Consider the following 8051-nt stretch of genomic DNA (forward strand, 5'->3'; position numbering starts at 1 on the left):
GTGAGATCGGCTAGAAAAGGGTAGCCCTCGATGGTGATACTCACTCCCTGACATCTCTTGGTGCATATAATGCGACCCAAAGGTGAACTGGTGTCGATGGGTTCCTTGCGGGGGGTCACAGGTATGCTATGCTCCCGTGCAAATTTGGTGGAAATGTATGAACAAGTAGCTCCAGAGTTGAAAAAAATCGAAGCTATAACTCCCTGCACCAAAAACATACCGTACACCACGTCGGGAGCATCCTAGGCATCCTCCGCGGTCATGTGGTTGAGACGACTACGGACAGCCCCTACAACATTCTTGCACGGAGCAGCAGGTGTAGTAGCCTGTCTCGCCTGGGTCGGAGCAGGCGGTGTGCCTTCTTGACGGGGCACTCGGCGATCTTGTGACCAGGCTGGCCACAACCGAAGCATGTGAAGGGCGCGCTACCTATGGGGGTGGGCATAGCGGTCCTCCACGTGCTAGCTCCCTAAGGGGGGCTGTGACCGCTCTGAGCCATGGAGGTGGTACCTACACCGCCAACTACCACCACCCCGCTCAGAGCCGTCCTGCTCCGAACCCATAATTTTCCTGAAAACAAAAAGAATAAAAATCACAACTACAATTTTTTTTCTAGAAATAGCCAATGGTTGGTGACTGTCTTGTAGGAGAACTACCCTAGTTGCATAAGTAGTATCTATTGTAGATGTTTATATCCTTGTATTTAATTAAATTTGCATGAGTTGCTTCTTATGTTCTTTTGTACTGATTAATAAAAGCAACAACATTTATTTCAATATTTAGATAAATGTGTGTGTTGTTGCCAACCCTTGGATGAAATCTAAATGACCTCTAGTGGACCCCATTAGGGCATACATGTGTAGGCAACACATGTGTATGCATGTAGGAATCATGGTGTAGCTAGAAATAAAGAAGACATAACATAGAAGAACTAATTCAATTAAGCTAAAATAGAGAAACCCTTTAGGCCCTAGAGCTCAAGCCAGCCTAGCTCCATAGCCCACGAACAGACTCTAGCCCAGCAGGCTGCGCACTGGTACCCGCGGGCCAACCCAAACCCCCCCCCACCGGCCCAGCCTTCAGCTGCCTCACTCCCACCATGACGGGCCATGGTTTTGGCATGGCCCAACGACACTGAGGCGGCCCAGCTGAGAACCCGCTCTTCATCCACGTTTGCAGGAGCCGCTCCTCCCTTTTCCCGGTCATCGCCAGCTAGGGCCCCGATGTCATCATCCTCCTCACGCCTTCATCCTCCTTTTCGTGCCTGAGTCAGGACAGCGGAGAAGGAATCTCCATCGCCAGCCGTATCTTCGCGTCGAGTGGCAGCAAACGTGTGGATGCGATGCCACCTCGCCCACCCGCACTGCTACCGCCCCCAGCTGTAGCCATTCATGCCATGATGCCAGCGCTGTGGCCTGCGCTCTTGCAACCGCCTTCGACACCATCGTACGAGCCTGAGCGGGTGGTTGCACCAAAACGGAGGCGCCAAGGCAAACCGCGACCGCGCCATGACCATAACCCTAGCCTAAGCGCACCGATCACCTCCACGTGGTCCCAAGCCCACTTCCTACTGTTCACCTTGCCCGCCTCCCTATAAGAAGGCACCTGAGGTGCCCTAGCCAGTTCCCATCACCCTGCCGCTGCCCTAGTGGCCACCACTTCCCATCATGGAGGGAGAAGGGGAGTAGATAAGAGAAGGTTCTACCGAAGCCACCGAAGAGGAGCCACTGGAACGAAAGGCGATGACCCAGATAGCTACCGCGGAGTAGCTGCTCGGCACTACATGGCCTCGCCCCAATGCTGCCTCGACTCACCCTGCATCGATATCCCTTCGCCATCGCCACCTACGGTGAGCCCCAGCACCCTCCTGGCTCTTTACCGTAGTGCTCGCGGGCATCACCTCGCTGTCTTCATACCAGGAACGAGCAAGAGGGAGGCCCGAGCTCTTGTTCCCTGCCTACACACGCATGTACACCTACCGTCCAAACCACAAACCGCACTGCGCACAGAGGGCCTAGGAGCACTGGAGGGGCAACGCGTTGCGGAGCATGCCCGCCATGGCTAGAGCTCACCATGGCGAGGTTCCGGTCTTGCCGCATCAGGCCGGTAGAGGCGAGGGAAGGAGGGCTACCTAGTTCGCCTTGGCAAGGGATGCACCGCGCGCAGCAAAAGGAGGAAGAGAGCCACATGAGAGAACTGCTCACATTTACCTTGTCGGTGGAGCCACGCTCCAGAGCGCCGTCATGCGAGAGCGTTCCAAATCGCCCCAGCCACCTCGCTAGATAAGGGCGGATGAGAAGTCTTCGGTTGAGTCGATACACGCTACCGAGGAGCCGCTGTGGCTAGGAAATGGCCATTCGCCGCCGGAGGACGCGCCACCGCATGGGGAAGCAAGGGGAGGGGCCAGGACAGTAGCTCGGTGCACCGTGTGCACCATGAACCAAGAGGGAGAAAGAAATGATGAACACGGTCCACCGTAGACCCCACGTGCACCCGTGAATTGCTCGATCATGCCCACCGTGAGCCAAGCCCACAATGACTGGAACCCTTTGTCAAATCCATAGCGCAACATGGCCACACGAGGAGCTGCCACATGTCACCGCCTGGAGTTCCCAGTTCATTTTCTTTTCCAGAAATTCAATTAATCTTTAAAAATTCATAACTAATTCATTTTAACTCAGAAAAATACCAAACCAGTGTTCAAATTTTTCTAAAAAGGAGCTCTATGTCATAGGCTTGTGTTTGAGTGCATTTGGATCTTTCAAAATTCTATTGCTTCTTTGTGCACCTTTATAGGAGTCGCTCATGCGACCATATGTTATGTTTAAACAGAGCCAGAGGACCTGCCGACCGAGGAGTACGACCCTGACTACAGCGAGGACTTGGGAGATGACCTACCAGGTGCCACGCCCCACCCAATCTCGTAGATCCTATTACGCATGCTATACCTATAAATGCTAGTGCTTTATCTCTTATGCAATAATATGATGTTAGGTTGCATGGTAGTTTTATTTGAGCCTTATACCATGTTTCCACCTTACTCCTGCACACCCGCTGATAAGCTAGATGCTCGCTTGTTACATACTTACTGCTGTACTCTTACTCGCATTATATCTGTGATGTGATGCTAGTGAGGGAGAGACGTATGTGCGTAAGGCACGAGGTGTCGTAAAACTTGGTAAAAATGGAACAATGAACATGGGGAGATCTTGGCGTGAGTCTTGGGTGTGTGTGGTGAGGGTTGAATCGATCGGACAGGATCTTACGACGAGTCTTTGGGGCAAGTCTTGCCAAAGGGGTGTGACCTGGGCATCCTTTGCGAGAATTACCTATGGCGGGTACATGTGAGAGGTGGACCGGGGTGTTGGTTATCCCTAGTGAGGTGCTGTTATGGCACGGGGAGTTGGTGATCCCCTTTTGCGAAGATATCCTGTTCGGTCCCCCTAAGGACTGGTATGTCTTGAGAACCAGAACCATGGGACCTTCATGCACACCACTCGCTCCCGATGGGCAGGGGATGATTACCCGGCTGACTAGGGTGGTACCACTACTACTAGGTTCGAAGGTGATAGTGTAGGGAGGTACGGGCATGGGAACCCACACCCTCCTAAGACAGCGTAGTGACCTTGGGGGCCTGGTACTATGTCTCACAGTCTCAGTGTTTCAGTGGACTCTGGGGGTGGCCCAAGGCTGAGTGGTAGGGTGGTACTGTACCGGTTGGTAGGCAGTCGAAATCAGCCTAGATGAGCTGGATCGTCGAGGATGGCGATCTTGTGGATTACTAGGTGTACCCGCTCTGTAGAGTTGATCGATCTATACATATAGCCGCGTCCATGGATATGGACATTCCCATGACCTACGCTTCACTTGATTAGAGAGATGAGTCTTTCTCTACCTTTCCCCCAGGTTACATGTTGGATTCCGGCTTGGGCCGTTGAGGCGAGATCTGAGCGGGAGTCGATCTCGTCGCCTAGAGAGTGAGATGAGATGAGGTGTGTGTGATGGGTGGGGAGGACGTGTGAATAAGATGGGTTAAGGAAAGAAAACCTGATGGATATATATTATTATTTTAAACATTAACTACTGGCATAGGAAACCCATGGCCTAAATAGGTCTCTTTCTACTTCCCCAAAAGCATTCTACTCTCCGCAAAGCAATGCAAGCATAGGATGGGCGATGCGTGGCCAGTACCAAGTGTACTGATAGATTTTTGGTAGGTTTGGAGCTCGAGTACGACTACGAGGGTGATGACTGGGAGGACTAGAGGGTCTGTGCTGCGCTCGAGCTGGTTCTAGGAGATCATTTTCTGCTGCTATCCTCATTTGAGGCTGTTCAGGATGCTATGTGTGAGTGTGTTCCGCCCTGCGTGGTGAAGAGAATAATTCATGTAAAACTCTATATTGTACTCTGATAATCGTGCATGACTTGCTGTATCACTGAGATTTGGGTAAAATGATGGATTGTTTCGTCATTTTACACTTCGTTTCTGTGGATTTCCCTTCGTGGAAATCGAGGACATTTCAGTTGGTATCAGAGCCGACCCTTGCGGTTTCACGGGCATGTGTGTCAGTTGCGCAGGCATGGTGCGCATGGCTGGTGTGGACCCAGAGTGGTCACCCAGCATGGCACATGCGCTGGCACTGGACACACGGACGTGGCCAAGAGGGGACGTTCCTGGCCTAGGGTTGACCGATGAGGACGTCGGTCTCCTAAAGGGGGTGAGGATGTAACACCCAAGCCCGGGGCTTAATAGGATTAATAGGATACTCATACCAATAAGTTGTAACTTCTTTTCTGGAAGCCTATCTCTTAAGACTCCAAGGTTAAGCATGCTTGGCCTGGAGTGATGGGTGACCGACCGGGAAGTTCTTTCTAGGGGCGCATGAGTGAGGACAAAGTGCATAGAAAAGACTGGTGTTGGTCTGTGAGGGCAGTCTATGTCTTAGGAAAGCTATCAGATGTAAGCGGGTCTAGCCTCAAGGAGGCGGGACGTTACACATCATCAGTCGTAACTATGACAACGGCACCTCCGACGAGGTGTCCAGGGATGGCGCCATCATCATCAGCCACAACCCTAACAACGGCACCTCCGCCGGAGCGTCTAGGGACTACGCCATCATGATGAGCCACAACCCTAACAACGGTGTCTGCGCGGGGGACATCCCCCACCAAAGAAAGGCTACCACGAATGATGGCGAAACCAACGACGCTCAGCGCCCTCCAGTGCACCTCCTCCTTCGGTAGAAGCGGCCCCTTCTTGGCAAATGCAACAGACACCATCTCATCTACGTTGGATGACCTCCATCTCGACATCATGCTCCGGATTCACGAGCAGATCTATGAGTTTTTCTCTCCCTGGCATTACCCTCTCTCACTTAGGAACCACTGCAACGCACGAACACATTCGGTGGAAAGGAAGGAGAAGATGTAGCAGCTCAAAAGTAGGCTAAGGAATGGGACAAGAACTCCCTTCTCCCTCCCTATTTAAGGAAGAGGCGCAGCAGCTGAGGAAAGGCGAAAGGTTGGGACGAAAAACTCTCTTCCTTCCCCTATTTAATGTAGATGGGAAATCAATGCCAACAGGAATCCGAGGGGACACGCCTGGACCAACAGGACGCGCCTAGACCGATTGGACGCACCTTGGTCGATGAGATGCCACCTGGTCAAACGGGATGTTGCCTAGGCATGGCCCACCACCACCATGCACCAGGCACGAGAATCTAGGCACACCCGCTTGCAGGTGACTCTCCGCTTCCCCACGCAGGACCATGGAATGACCCGCCAATGGAACCCCCATCCAAGGGGGGCCCATGGGCCTCCTAGGTCGATCGAACTGCCTAGGTAAAACAACAAACGAACGACCACAAAAAGATAAGCACCTCTATTACTTACTTTGCGTGTTAATTTCATTACTGAGCGTCCGACCCTAGCAACGGCAGGGGCACAGACATTGCTTGAGGGTTGCCGAGGGTGTCTACTTGTTTAGACATCCTCATTGCCTAACCCCTCCTTATGTTTAAAAAAAACTAGAGACACGGGGTGTGGGTGTAGAACTTTGAGTAGAGCTGGATGAACCTCTAGACCCTACGCCCCAGCGGCTACGGTGTTTTTGTTCACCAGCATAATTGAATTCATAGTTCCCCGTACCCCAAGCTTCTGCATCTACCTTCTCGAGAGGGGTTCAGAGGGGTCTGCCTGTAGAATCTCCTTCAAGGAGAAGCTATCAGGTCCCTTAAAGTCAATCGAACGGCTCGAATCGCCATCGAGAGACAAAGACGAAAAATCATGATGCTCGTGCAGGTCACACTGGCCCCATCACAAACATCGGACTCGAAACCCGCATGAACATGTTTGGTAAGAGCTTCTCGTCGCTCGTACCACCAAGGTAACATTACCGACCCCCGCTTTTGTTTCAATTAAATCACACATTAATCCCATCATCCAAACGTTGCATATGCGATCTTCGCATCTCAACACTTTGTGTCGCGCCATGAAGCGGCGCCCGCCTCATTCGACATGAGCGGCAACTAACCAAGGTTCAAAGGCTGGCCCTCAAAGGGCTTGAGGCCGCCTCATGTCAAATAGAGCTTGGGGAGAAAAACCATGATGAGCCCCAGCAGCCTTGCCCGACCTCGCTCAGAAGCGGACAGGGACATCTTAACCTTTCTCGTTTGATTCTAACCCCGAGCCAAACCCATAGAATCTCCGTCGAGGAGAGGCCAACGGGCCACCTGAGCCTACCGAACGGCTCGAGCATCTACCAGGAGGCGGGTTAAGAAGTAGTGGAATGTCACATAAGGGCTCTACCAACCCCATCAGCGAATGATGGACCCAGATTCCACACGAACATACCTGCTTGCGAGCTCATTGAGCATGACACTCGAGCCGTCGAGGCAAGTGTCATCAACTCAGCCCCTCTGGTTGTGGAAACCGAGGACGGGGTGACCCGCGAAACATGACTGACCCCTATTAGACCCTAAGGGCCTTGGGAGCTCAAGCCGCTCGATCTGAGATTGAGAGACCAAGGTTCAAAGGCTGGCCTATGAAGGGTCTAAGGCCCCCTCGCATCCAACAAGAGCCAAGGGAGAAAATGCAGATGAGCCTCAGCGGCCTTTGCCCAACCCGCATTGAGGCGAGAAGGGTCATCTCAACCTTCTAAGTTCAATCTAGCCTCTTGCCGAGCCCATAGAGTCCCCATTAAGGGGAATCTATTGGAAGGTAGGTCAAGGAGCAACGGAACACCACCCGAGAGCTTTGTCGACCCTGTCACAAAGCAGCAGGATCAGATCCGTTCGAACATCCCCATTACCGAGCTCATTAGGCATGTCACTCAAGCCATCGAGGCAAGTGACATCGCCTCAATCCCTCTAGTTGCGAAAAACCATGGATGGGGTGATAGTCACAAAATGAGTCGGCCCTTGACCGAATCCCCACCATGCGTGGGGGCTCGGGGAAGGCCAGGCCAGCGATAAGACCAAACACACGATCATGGAACCATCACCAAAATCCAAAGTAAGGGGTACGTGCGAATACAAGGACAAGTTCACTACCCTCATTTTGGTCTCCAGTAACATCCGGCCCCAATAGCCGCAAGGGGTCAGATCTTACCTGGGGGCTAACAAAGGTATAAATACCTCCTCTTTTTCAAAACATTCATTGCATTAGACCTTTTCCTCGCACTAAAGAATGGTGGCAAGGTTCGTGAGAACAGATAAATGAGCACGCCTGGTAAGACAGCAAAAAACCCATGCCCCGATGGCTATGGTAACTTTGCTCACTAGCATATTCAAAATTCCCCCCTTATACACCTCGAGCCCTATGGTCTTAACAAACGGAAGGGTCGGATCGCATAAACTTTTTTTATCGATTGCAAAATGGAAGAAAGTAAGATCAAAACGAACGAAACAAAATTACGAAATGAAACTGTTTTTGGACACGAAGGTACCGACACTTGTCCACATATTACAGATAAATGTTTGGCAAACTTATCCAACTAACTACTTCCTCGAAGGGAGAACCATGTCTTTCAGCCTGTTCGCCAGGTTCCACAT

The sequence above is a fragment of the Miscanthus floridulus genome, chromosome 1 (assembly GCF_019320115.1).
Source record: "Miscanthus floridulus cultivar M001 chromosome 1, ASM1932011v1, whole genome shotgun sequence".
Taxonomy (NCBI): domain Eukaryota; kingdom Viridiplantae; phylum Streptophyta; class Magnoliopsida; order Poales; family Poaceae; genus Miscanthus; species Miscanthus floridulus.